Source organism: Artibeus jamaicensis, unplaced genomic scaffold (genome assembly GCF_021234435.1).
Source record: "Artibeus jamaicensis isolate MK-2021 breed Jamaican fruit bat unplaced genomic scaffold, CSHL_Jam_final contig_2790, whole genome shotgun sequence".
NCBI classification, from domain to species: Eukaryota; Metazoa; Chordata; class Mammalia; order Chiroptera; family Phyllostomidae; genus Artibeus; species Artibeus jamaicensis.
This window is the reverse complement of record NW_026521616.1, coordinates 4,132,874-4,146,479: the sequence shown is the minus strand read 5'-3', so window position 1 is coordinate 4,146,479 and position 13,606 is coordinate 4,132,874. Positions and strand designations below refer to the sequence as shown.

Genomic DNA, 13,606 nt, shown 5'->3' with positions numbered 1-13,606 from the left:
ATTTGTTTGAAAATAAAAGCATGCAAGTTATTTGCCATCAAGTCAGATGAATGCTCCAGGAAGATGCCCCATGTCTATCCTATGGCTTCATGTGTCCTGGACACCCCCCTGTTTGTGTCCAGAGAACTGTTTGCCCCAGGTTGAGAAACACAGTCAAAATCAGTATTGTGTTGCTTCTCGCCTTCTCTGACAGATTAGTGAGGTCAGAATGTTTTCCTAAGATCCTGAAACAGATCAAACATCAGTTAACTCTGGTCTCCTTCAGTTCCAGTTCAGAGGATCTTATTAGTAGAGCACACCAAGTGACCTGTCTGGTGACAGCTGACAGATTGGCGGACCTGCCAGCCAGGGTGTGACATTCCTCAGGCTGGCCCCAGCTGACTCTGACTTGGTCAACTGTTCCTTAGAGTTCACAGCCCACTTTCCAGGAATTCACACACAGTGACTGCTGCCATAATACAGTTCAATCGTACTCAGCTCTAGAAGGTTTAGTAAGTGCAAAAGTTTATCCACAAAGAAGAAAAATTGGAAGTAGGTAGTGGTACTTGTTACACACCATTGTGAATGTAATTAAAGCCACTGAATTCCACATTTAAATAAAGTTAAAGTGGCAAATCTTATGTTACATATTTTACCACAGCAATAAAATGGTAAAAAAAAAAACCCACAAAATTATCCTCAGACAAACAATATTTGGTCTGGGTCTCATGAATATTTTGGGATTGGGAAATGGAAACTGTTCCAGACGGATGGAACCATTAACCAAGGGGAGAGCAAATCTAATCCTGTAACCTCTCACTGAAATCCCTTCAATTGTTCCCCGTTACTATTGGGATAAATACCAAAAGCCTTAACAGCTTCTGAGGTCCTATGTGGTCATCTTTCTGATCTCATTTTGTGCCACTTCTCCCCTTGCTTTTCCTGTCCCAGCCACCCTGGCCTTTCTTCTTTTCCTTTCAACATGCAAAACTCCTCTCCACTTTAGGGCCACTGCAAAGGGACTTTTTCCCTTCGCTTGAAACCATTTTATACCCCACTCCATCCTTGGCTAACTCAGTCCAAGCATCACTTCCTCAGAGAGCCCCCACTATGGCTCATATTCTATGTTATATATGCTGATAAAACCACATATCTTCTTGTTGTAAATGAAAATCACAGAAAAACTCCAAATAACAGGGGCTTAACAAAACTAAACCTCATTTCTCTTTCATGTTCACAAGTCCTGGGCTGCTCCATGGTGCCTGGAACTCAGGTTTGTTCTATCATTTTGTTGCATTACACATGGCTTTCACTCTCAAAGTCACTTCATGATCTAAGACAGCAGCTGGAGCTTCAGCCATTATGTCCACATTCTCACAAACAAGAAGAAGGAGGAGGAAAAGAGGGCAAGCCTCCTCCCTTTAAAAACATTTTCTGAAAGTTGTACATACCATTTTTGCTTACATACCAGAATTTAGCCACATGACCACATCTAGTTGCAAGAAGGCTGATAAATGTGTTCGTTATTGTAGGTAAACATATATACACCTGGTAGTGGACATTTACTTATGTTACTCATAAAGAAGGGAAGAATGGACAGCACAGAATAAAACATTTCTGTCAACAGAAAGCTCTTTTGGACTGCATGGTGTCTAATGCAGATCAAAAATTGCCATGTGTGGGCCAAATTTAGTTCATAGCAGTAAAGCATGATGATTAAGAGTAGTCTCTAGAGCCTCATGCCTAAGTTCAAATTCTGCTCTGCAACTTATTAATCATATGACTGGATAACTGCCGCGGACCAGCCTCGTCAGGAGAGGGGAGGGGGCGGAAATGAGTTAAGGACGCAGGGAGTCAGGTTGGAGAGGTCTCAGCATCCCGCTGAGCCCCGAACTCCGTTTATTCAAGGCTTTTATTACAATTTTGGGGAATAAGCAGGAGGGGGCTGTACCCAAGCCAGTTTCTTTGTCCTTTCTGCAAAGTTACTCTACGGAACAACAGGGGAACACAGGGTGCTATCAAAACTTCTCTGTTTATCAAGCACCGGTGCATGACCTACCCTTCTACAGGGAAACAGGCTGTCTAGCTTTCTTGGGAGACCTATTGTCTAGCCACAGCAGGTTCCAGGCAGGGAGCCAAGCAAGGTGGAGAGGAACTGTGCCACGGGCAGCGGCCTTGCCAGCTGACCCCGGCCCCCCGGCTTTGCCAAGGGGGGCTTACGGTCACGTCTCCACGAGCAGTAGCTATGCCGGCCTGACCCCCTGGCTTTGCCAAGGGAGCTAGTGGCGCCCACAGATAACCTAATTTCTTTGCCTCAGTTTTCTCATTTGTAAAGTAGAGGAAATGACAGCAACGACTTTACAGGTTGTTATACAGACCAAATAACTGATACTTATAAGTACTTAAGAAAGTACCTGACATATAATAAGTACTCTTAAATACTTTGATTTGCCTATTAGTTACTAACAAATGAAATGGAAATCAAAATGAAAATCTAGGCTTCTGTCTTCTTTTTTTCCCTTTTGCAAAGCCTGGCAACCCAGCCTCACATCATTCCTGATATGCTATGACTGGCCAGAACAGAGTGGCAGCTGCCCAGTTAAGATGGAGCATAAGCCCCACTCAGAGCAGGCATCTTTTTCTAATTTACACAAAGACAGAGTGTACGCTAGTGGGCAGCCCTGGCAAAGGTGCCAAGCACAGGGACATCAAACAATGTCTTAAGGAGGGGGAATGTCAGGTGGTTATCCAGGGTACTGATCACTAATGTTCAATTTTAAGCTGTAGTCTAAACTGTAAAGTGTTGTGATTCTGTATTTTAAAACTTTAATGGAGTCTGCTGCACACAAAGTTTGAGGCTAGTATACAGCATTTTGGTGAAAGGAAGGAATGTGGTTGTCCGGAAAGGAACAAAAGATGATGATGAAAACAGCAAAGACTGAAAATTTTGTAGTCTCTACAACGAGCCCCTTGAAAAATCTTAGGAGCTCATTTGGGAGTGGGCACCAGAGTATGTGGAATAGAGGCTAGAATCCTTGTATTTGAATAATTAGGAAAGCATGACTCACTAAGGCTGGAAATATTGGCAGTCTCCCGAGGTAGATATCTGGGTTATAGACTCATACACCTTGAGAACAGGGAATGAAGAATTTACAACTTCATAATTCCCTTTTATTTCTTAGTATATCATAAATGTCTTTTCATGGCATTCTTTTACATCAGTGATTCTCAAGGAGGGGAGAGGTCATATCAGAATCAAACCACCAGGTGCTTCTTCATGCCACACAGTTGGGACAGTCAGGAATCAGGTGAGAGAACAAAATCACTTCTGATGTTTAAAAACAGAATGGATTCAACACAAAGATTAAGTGATGACCAAACCCCTGGAAGGGTGGGAGGAGCAGGCTCAAGGCTTGCTTTCACAAATGCCTCCCAGGACACTCCCAGGGAGCCATTCCCTTTTCTGCCTTCAAGAAGTTGAGTTCCAGGATATGCTGCTCTAGCTACAAACCAGGTACCAGAAAGCTGGGACCAGGAGACTGCTGCCACCAGCCCAACCTGGACACTGGCATTTGGAATTCTGCCACTGCTGCCCCCAGAATTTCCTATCAACATCCCTGAACCTGGAGATGGCACACTGGCAATCTCATCTCAAAAATATGGCACAACCCCCACCCCACTTCCAATTTTCAAATCTCGCAGAACCTAATTTGCACCCAGAATCCTAGCTGCATGAATGTAGCTTCATCCTTTCAGCCTCTGTAGCACAGAAGACCCCTGGAATCAATGATGATTCAACCATATCATTTACAGAGATTCTAGTGTGTCAGCTCTAGGAAATCACTCTTTGTTATATGCAAAGCTGTTTTTATCCTCCTTGCTACCCAGGTCCCCTTGTTCTAATAATAGTCCCCTGATTTTCCTTTTGAGAACCACTCTTCCTACTTGCAACCATTGCAGTGGCTGAGGCTGACCCCAGATCTCAGTCCCAAGGGAGGGCACAGGTCCCAGCCCTGGGCAACTAGTATACTCCATCTCCTATTCTTGCTCATTGTGTCATCCCTCAAAGAATATGTGAAGAGGTGGATACCATCCCCCTGGAGGCATGGGGAACAGAAGAGACAGCCATTTATCTTGGACTGTTGAGAATTTACCAACCTAGAACCTGGGGGCAGAATACTATGATTCACCATCACTTTCTGCTCTAAGACTTGGCAATTGCCTGACTCGTGTGATGCAGATAAGCAAGTCATTCATAGGTATCTTGCAGAATTTTAAACTATCTACAAAAGACAACCCTGGTTTGAAATATTCTGTCCTTTAATTAAATGAAGCACTAGACCACAGTCTCAATATAACATCTTCACACTCAGCCTAAACTTTTTACACACACACATACAATTCTACCTCTACCTCTCGCCTTCCGTTAATCTATTCTCTCTATGTTGGGAACTCTACCCTCAGTACCAACATCCACAGATGCTGGTCACTCATCTCTCCAGAAAGTGGACAAAGGAACACTAAACTAAAAAACAGAAGGAAAAAGAGGTAGAGATAGTTACCTGCTTAGGTCCTGGTGACTGAGTGTTCCTAGAGACACAAACCTGCTATCCATGTTGTTTAGTCTTGTATGGCAGAGCACCTCGACCACCTACAATAAAAGTAGCTGTGAATGAGACAAGAGGGCTGGCTCTGAACCTGGTCAGCCAAGTGACCCTGGGTGATCTCTCTGGGCCTCAGTTTCTCATTTGTAAAATAAATGGGTTGGGCCCACTTATTTTTCTGGTTTTGATGGTTTATAGTCATACATCAGGTCAGTGTTGATTTGAGGGTAAGATGACATAAGACATAACATAGTTTATTTTAGAAATGCCCCACTTGTGAAGAAGATAAACAGGATTGTATTAAAGAGCTCTGAGCTGAGCCAGGAGCCAGGAAACCTGTGCTCTGGTACTTGCTACATCATAAACTCTGCATCAGTGGGTAAGTAGTGTGGCTTCTCTGTGCTTTAAAGGAAGAGGCTTAGAGCAGATGGTATCTAATGGCCTTTCCTATTGTGAGATCCTACATGAGCCCACTGCTGGGGAAATAAATCAGAGGGGGAAGTGAATACCCTCTGTGGGTGAAGGAGCCACACCTGACAGGTTTGTCTGCCTCCTGGATTCATGGGAGTCTTCCCTGTCCTTTGTGTCTCTCTTACTTCCAACGGCCAGGGTTAAGGAGCTGGCACATCTGAGGCCCAGATGGGCTGAATGAGCAGGACCTTCAGTTCTGCTGAGTCCTCCTGTGGCTGCAGTCCAAGGGTTGAAGACCAGACTTTCCACGAAGCTTATCAGGGTACGTCACCTGCTGAACCCAGGTGACTTCTTGGCAGTGGACTTTGTTTGATCTATTAAGTGCCTCAGAAGTGCCACTTTGACTGGCACCCTCACCCATACCAAACCCCATGCTGTGTGGGTCTTGTGACCTCTAAGTCTTGATAAAATGAAAGTCAGTAAAGGGCCCTGGCTCATGTGGCTCAGTGGATTGAATGCTGGTCTGGAAACCAGAGTCACTGGTTTGATTCCCAGTCAGGGCACATGCTTGGGTTGCGGGCCAGGTCCTCAGTTGGGTGGTGTGAGAGGCAACCACACATTGATGTTTCTCTCCCTCTCTTTCTCCCTCCCTTCTCCTCTCTCTAAAAATAAATTTTAAAAATCTTAATTTTTAAAAAGTCAGTAAAGGGAAATTGTCCTCGGAGATTTTCCAGACTGAGACACTTCAGAAAGGTATCACAGGGTAAGATACACTTTTGAAAAAAATGTGGACTAAGGAAGTCTAATGGGAATAGACTAAGGGCTTGTGGGAGGAGGTACAGAGTGGGGAATTCTGGAGGTATGCACATGGAGAGCAAGGCTTGAGATGAGTGAAGTGAAAAGATGCATAAAGTCCAAGAAATCTATTTCAGCTAGACCTTCATGTGAATAACAGATTAAAATGTATATAAAATAACATTCCAAGCAGCCTAAGTACATATGCTACCTTCCAGTAATATCCTCCCTGATTTTAAAAGTAAAAATTATATATGGAAAAGAATAACTTAGAAAAGAGAAAGCAGCTATAACTCTACCACCTAGTAATAACCACTATTAATATGTTGGTATGTTTTCTTCTGGTCTTTTTTAAAAAGATTTTATTTATTCTTAGAGAGAAGAGAAGGAGAAAGGGAGAGAAACATTGATGTGAGAGAAACATCTATCAGTTGTCTCTTGTATGCACCCTGTTCATAGGCCAAATCTGCAACCCAGGCATGTGCCCTGACCAAGAATCCAACTGGTGACCTTTTGATTTCTGGGGTGATGCCCAACCAACAGAGCCACACCAGTCAGAGCCTGGCCTCTTATACATATGTACACAATGTAATTTTTTAAAAGAATTTATTTATTTATTTTTTAGAGAAAGGGGGAGGGAGAGAGAAAGAGAGGGAGAAAAACATCAGTTGGTTGACTCTTGAACATACCCTGACCAGGGACCAATCCTGCAAACCCAGGCATGTACCCTGACCCAGAATCAAACCAGCAACACCCAACCAACTGAGCCACACTGGTCAGGGCACACAATATAATTTTTAAATGGATAATAATGCATGCACTTTTTTCTAATCTGCTCTTTCCACTGAATATTTTTTCTTCCCAGTCAATATTGATTCTCGTCATCATTTAAAATGGCTGCATAATGTTAGATCATGTGGATGTACTATTTTTTATTTAACGATCACTAGATATTTAAATAATGCTTATTTTTAACCATTGCAATCATGCTTCTTTGAACCTCTTAGCACACATATATACCCTTGTACATCTGTCCAATTATTTCATTCGGATAAATTCCCAAAGTGGAGGTAGTAGGCCAAAGTGTATTATACATACTGACAAATTTCCCTGTGGAAGGATTGTCCCAGTTTGTTCTCTACCACCTGTGTCTCTGATGCTTGATCATCCTGGGTTAACAGCTTTGGCACTTTATGTCTTAAGACCGTGGCTGCATATCTCTTCTTTAACATCAACATTTTACAGATTTTATTCTTTGATTCAGTAATTACACTTCTGTGTAAATGTTTAAAGAAAATATCTAAATTATACATACATAAAAGGTACAGATAGACAGGGAGATAGATTGATTAACTGATTGACTGATTGATGTGGGGGGTGCAGGGGCTGTGACTGAGCAAGCCAAATATTTTGGACAATCATTGTCCCTGTGGACTGGAAAGAGCACCATTCCTTGTGTCTGGGCTTTATCCATCTTTGATAATTGAAGGAGAAGGGACAGGCAATTACTCCTAGTTCCTTGGACAGTGCCAGGTTGTACATAGGGTGAATCTCCTGCTTATACCATGCTTTCTCGCCTCTAGAACCTCCCCTCCCCTTCCTTAATGATATCAGAGGCCTTGGCTCATATATAGTTGTCAGCCCTACCCTGTCTGTCAAAGGTCACTGCTGACATGTACCCAAGTATTGTTGCAGCATTAGTTATGACGCAGAATAATGGAATGATAAGCAGTGTGTTCTTTCCCCTCCCTTTGGGTTGTGAGACTAGAGGCCACCTAGAGAAGTTGTTTGTATAGAACCACAAAAGAAAGTCAACAGAATCTCAGTTTTTAAACTCATAAACTATATATTCAAGTATAAGAGTGAATGATGTATGAAGAGACCTGTTAAAACATGTCAAGCAGCCCTGGCTGGTGTGGCTCAGTGGATTAAGCCATGACCTGTAACCCAAAAGGCCATGGGTTCAATTCCCAGTCAGGGTGCAGGCCTAGGTTGCAGGACAATATTTCTCTCCCCCTCCTTCTCCCTCACTTCCCCTATCTCTAAAAATAAATAAGTAAAATCTTTAAAAAAGAATTTTAAAAAATATGTCAAACAATGGTCAAAAACTATTTTCCCCACCTCTACTCTAAAAAAGATAAAACCTATTAGAGAGAGAAGAGAGGTGGAGAATGTGAAGAGAAAACAATACAGCAGGGACTGTGCACCTGGCTCCATATGAAGTTCAATAAACCTCCCAGTTCAATTAACTGGGGGGTTGAAAATACCTTGATTCCCAGGCAAGGCCCAGGCAGGTAGCAAGCCTCATAGGCAAATCTCCCACCTTTATGGTGCAGATTCTATGTAGTAGAAATGACAGCTTGGTATATCTAGGTTTGAGGTAAGTAACAGAAGATTCTCCCAGCCTCTGGGGGGTCAGAGGCAGGGGAATCTTCTGGCTGAGTTAGGAGGATGCCACATGGACAGATAAGAACGAGGCTACATGTCAGCAGATTGCCAGCACAGAAGAGGGACCCTTCCCAACTTCCACTCACATGCCACCACTGCCACCCTTCTGGGGGCCAGACAGGGACTACTCACCTGATACACTGGAACAGGAGGCTACCCTAAGGCAATGAAGAGAAAGCTCAAGAGGTAGTTGTCCCCTCTCCATTGACTCCGTCAGCAGCAGAGAGGTAGGTGAAGAGCTGGGAAGAACAGAAAGATTCTGATTATAATTGAGTTCACCTAGAAGGACTTGATTATGTTTTTTACTTCTAGAAATCTGAGGCTTAAGAAAGATATTTATTCAGTTATAGAAAAATAAAGAAAGTTATTTTATCCACACATCAATTCATGCAACTGTGAAGTTTGAGCCCTCTTTTTTTAAAGATTTAATTTATTTACTTTTAGAGAGAGGGGAAGTTAGAGAGAAAGAGAGGGAGAAGGAATCAATGTGTGAGAGAAATATTGATTGGCTGCTTCTTGCATGTCCCAACCAGGGACCTGGCCCACAACCCAGGCATGTGCCCCAACCAGGAACTGAACCTGTGACCTTTCGGTTTGCAGGATGATGTCCAATCCACTAAGCCACACCTGTCAGAGTTGAACCTTCTTTTACAATAGAGAAAACACTGGGAAAACTGAGGAATCCAATAAGAGGGGAACAGTTGTAGTGTTATACAATCATTTACTGTTTACAAATACTATACAATAATATAAAATGTATGTCCTTTTTGATTACAACAATGTTTAAAAGAAAAATTTAAAAATTATAGTTGAAATAAAATTTGGGAAATAAACAAACAAAAACTTCAACTGGTTGTCTTTGGAGGGAAAGCTGTGGGTAATTTTTTCTTCTTATTTTTTCTTAATTTGTCTTCATGAGCACACTTTTCGTTACAATTAAATTTATGTATTTAAATATTTATGTGTGTGTATTACTTTAAGCATGGCTTGATTCATGGCCTAGAGCTTTGAAGAGGTTGGAGAAAAGAGGGAGAAAGGTAAAAGGGATTTTTCCAGGCCCTGTTGAACTCTGTTCAGTTCAGTGACTGAACTGGTCATCAGTTCAGTCACTCTCTTTCTTCCTGCCTGGTAAGTAAATGTTGGGTGATCTCATGGATAGAATGAGCCACAAAATGATAGGCCATGATGAATGGGATCCTCTGTTCATGAGAAATACAGGAAAACTCGTATAGTTTCAATTTTATGTCAGTGGTTCTCAAAGTGTGACTCTCAGGTCAGCGGTCTCAGCACTGCTTATTAGAAGAGCAACTTCTCTGGCCCATTCCCAGACTTACTAAGTCACAGCTTATGGAGTGGGACCAGCTAGGGATATTCTAACAAGCCCTGCAGGGGATTCTAATGCCTGATAAAGTTTGAGAACCATTTTCTTTTTCTAAGTTTTATTTTAATTTATTTTAAGATTAAGCTTTTAAAAATAAATATTTTATTTTTAATAGTTTTAGATTTATAGAAAAATTCCAGGACTTCCAGCCAAGATGAAAGCATATGTAGATACTTTGCTTCCTCACACAACCAAAAGGATAACAACAAATTTAAAAACAAAAAATAACCAGAGTTCCCAGAAAATTGAACTGTATGGAAGTCCGACAACCAAGGAGTTAAAGAAGAAATATTCATCTAGATTAGTAGGTGGGACAGAGGTGGGCAGCTGGGGTAGAGAGGACTCTCGGCAAAACGACAGCTGGAGGATCGGGTGAGTGAGGCTGCAGCTGGCACAGTGGACAGTCCCACATTATGTGTGCAGAAAAAACAGGAGGAACAATTGGGGAGTGAGACAGACTGCTCAACCCAGGGTTCTAGGGCTGGGAAATAAAGCCTCAAAAATCTCTGACTGAAAAAAACCCATTGGGGTAAGGCATCAGGAGAGACTCCAAGCCTCACAAGAGAATTCACTGGAGCGACCCAGAGGGTCCTGGAATGTACAGAAGACCACTCCCCTTCTGGAATCAGCACCTGAAGGACCTAATTTGCTAGTGGGTAGCAGCAATTATCTAAGGCCCTGCCCCTTACTACATAATAGGTGCTCAAAGATAAAAAATATATAGCCCAAATGAAAGAACAATTCAAAGCTCCAGAAAAAATACAACTAAGTGATGAAGAGATAGCCAACCTATCAGATGAAGAGTTCCAAACACTGGTAGTCAGGATGCTCACAGAAATGGTTGAGTATGGTCACAAAACAGAGGAAAAAGTAAAGGCCATGTAAAGTGAAATACAGAAAACCAACAGTGAAGGGAAGGAAACTGGGACTCAAATCAACAGTTTGGAGCAGAAGGAAGATATAAACATTAAACTGAAACAGAATGAAGAAACAAGAATTCAAAAAAATGAGGAGAGGCTTAGGAACCTGTGGGACAACTTTAAATGTTCCAACATCCAAGTCATAGGGGTGCTAGAAGGAGAACAGGGAGAGCCAGGAATTGAAAACGTTTTTGAAAAGATAATGAAGGAGAACTTCCCCAATCTCATGAAGGAAATAGACTTCCGGGAAGTCCAGGAAGCTCAGAGAGTCCCAAAGAAGTTGGACCCAAAGAAGCACATGTAGATACTTTGCTTCCTCACACAACCAAAAGGATAACAACAAATTTAAGGCACATCATAATTGCATTAGCCAAGCTTAAAGAGGAGAGAATCTTAAAAGCAGCAAGAGAAAAAGAGAGAGTTACCTACAAAGGAGTTCCCATAAGACTATCAGCTGATTTCTCAAAAGAGACCTTACAGGGACAAAGGGGCTGGAAAGAAGTATTTGGAGTCATGAAAGGCAAGGACCTACATCCAAGATTACTTTATTCAGCAAAGCTATCATTTAGAATGTAAGAGCAGATAAACTGCTCCCCAGATAAAGTCAAGTTAAAGGAGTTCAACCCCGAACTCTTATTATATGAAATGTTAAAGGGACTTATCTAAGAAAAAGATGATCAAAACTATGAACAATAAAATGACAACAAACTCACAACTATCAACAACTGAACCTAAAAGAACATAAACAAAAACAAAAATGAACTAAGCAAACAACTAGAGCAGGAACAGATTCACAGAAATAGAGATCACATAGACGCTTATCAGCAGAGAGGGGGAGGGAAAGAATGGGGGAAAAGGTACAGGGAATAAGAAGCATAAATGGTAGGTACAAAACAGACAGGGGGCCCTGGCTGGTGTAGCTCAGTGGATTGAGCTCAGTGGATTTGATTTGTGGGCTGCAAATCAGGGTTGCTGGTTCGATTCCCAGTCAGAGCACATGCCTGGGTTGTGGGCCAGGTCCCCAGTGGGGGGCCATGTGAAAGGCAACCACACATTGATGTTTCTCTCCCTCTTTCTCCCTCCCTACCCCCCTCTCTAAAAATAAATAAATAAAATCTTTTAAAAAATAGACAGGGAGCCCTGGCTAGTGTAGCTCAGTGGACTGAGTGCGGGCCTGCAAACCAAAAGATTGTGGTTCGATTCCCAGTCAGAGCACATGCCTGGGTTGCAGGCCAGTTCCCAGTAGGGATGCACAAGAGGCAACCATACATTGATATTTCTCTCCCTCTCTCCTTCCCTTCCCCTCTAAAGATAAATGAATAAAATCTTTTAAAAAAATAGACAGGGAGAGGTTAAGAATAGTATGGGAAATGGAGAAGCCAAAGAACTTATATGTACAACCCATGGATATGAACTAAGGTGGGGGAATGATGGTGGGAAAGTAGGTACAGGGTGGAGTAGAATAGAGCAGAGGAAAAAATGGGACAACTGTAATAACATAATCAAGAAAATATATTGGAAAAGAAAGAAAAGAAAGATTTCAAAGGTATTACAGAGAGGACATTATACCCCTACACCCAGCTTTTCCTACTGTTCCCATCTTACATTAATATGATAAATTTGGACAACCATTCTAATGAATAACCACTGATGAGTTCACTTTAGATTAGTCACTGGGGTAGGTATCAGTCCTGAGGCTGGACGGAGCTAGGAAAGGTGCTTACGATCAGCATCATGTTTGTTCATGTTTAACTAAGGCTTTAAGATGGTTTAATTCATTTTATCCTCAGTAGATGCCTTTGAAATAGGCCAAGGAATTATCTCCACCTAACAGATGAAAAAAACTGAAGATCAGAAAAATTAAATGATTTGCCCAAGATCACACAACTAATAACTTTTCCAATAGGCCAACTCTCATTGATAATATATCAATAATACATCAACAGCACATATATGTTATCTTATTTAAACCTCACACATATTTTGTAAGGTAAGTACCATTGTTATATCTTCATTTTATAGACAAGAAAGCTGAGGCACAGAGAGACTAAGTAACGTACTTTTGAACATACAGCTTTTTAAAAAAGAGGTTCAAATAGTGGGGTTTTTTACAGTTTACATTAAATATTATTTTGCATTAGTTTCAGGTAGACACACAGCTTTAAATAAAGGAACTGCAGTGGAAACTTGGGAAGTCTGATTCTAGGGCAGGTGTTCATAACTATTGAGCTATATAGTATATAATGCCTTTGAAATGTTTCAGCTTGGTGAGACTAAATTACATTTCCTAGAGTTCCCTTTTCTGTATGTTTCCAGTAAGCATGATCCATAAGTTTCTTGTGGGAGCTTTAGAGGGTGGCAATAGAGCAGCAGCTAATGTAGCTGACATATGGAGTGGATTATCTGCTGCCTCACCTCATTGACGTGAGGCAGCAGCTGTGCGTGTAACTGCTTCATCTTCCCTTGAACCTTCCTTCAGCCTGACTTCGGGGCCAGGTATGGGTGTCTGGCTGTGCAAAGAACCCTGGCCTCTGCAGGACACCCACACCATCAACTCCAGAGGCCATAAGAACTGACACTGACTTCAGTCAATCCTCATGGGCTCAAGCTCAAGCCTGTGAGTTCCAGCTTATTTTTGTTCTCCTCCACTTCATCTCCGTTTTCTATTCCCAACTGCCTGCTCTGTAGACTTCAAGGTTCTGTGTCAGACATGAAGACAGCAGCCTATTCATGAGTCTAACACTTCAAAAGGCCAAAACTTAACATGTCAGAGTTTGCAGTAAGAAAAAGTTTGTTGATCAAGAAGGCACCTACTGAGAAGATGGGAAACCTAATAGTGCCTCAAATCCATCTTGCTCACCGGGGAAGGTTGAGGAATTTTAAGGGGCTCGGAGAAACAATTATGCAGAAGTGCTGGTGGGTCAAGTTTTAATTGGAGGACCTCGGAACTTGGCCATTTATGGTAAAGATGCATCAACACGAGATCTTCCTGGACAACATGGACCTTTGGCTTCTGAAAGGATTCAGATGTTCAAGTTCCAATTATGTCCTGGTTCTTTGTTCTGCTG

General features: G+C 42.0%; 1 long non-coding RNA gene across 1 annotated transcript in view; it reads right to left on the bottom strand.

Moving 5' to 3' along the window:
- LOC119040665 (uncharacterized) overlaps positions 1 to 13,606 on the bottom strand; it is a 59,206-nt gene that overhangs the window by 39,128 nt on the left and 6,472 nt on the right. Inside the window, exons 2-3 of the long non-coding RNA XR_005080905.2 lie at positions 8,370 to 8,476; positions 4,542 to 4,630 (exon numbers count right to left, since the gene is read on the bottom strand). This is a non-coding gene — a long non-coding RNA (uncharacterized LOC119040665). The remainder of the gene's footprint in view (positions 1 to 4,541; positions 4,631 to 8,369; positions 8,477 to 13,606) is intronic.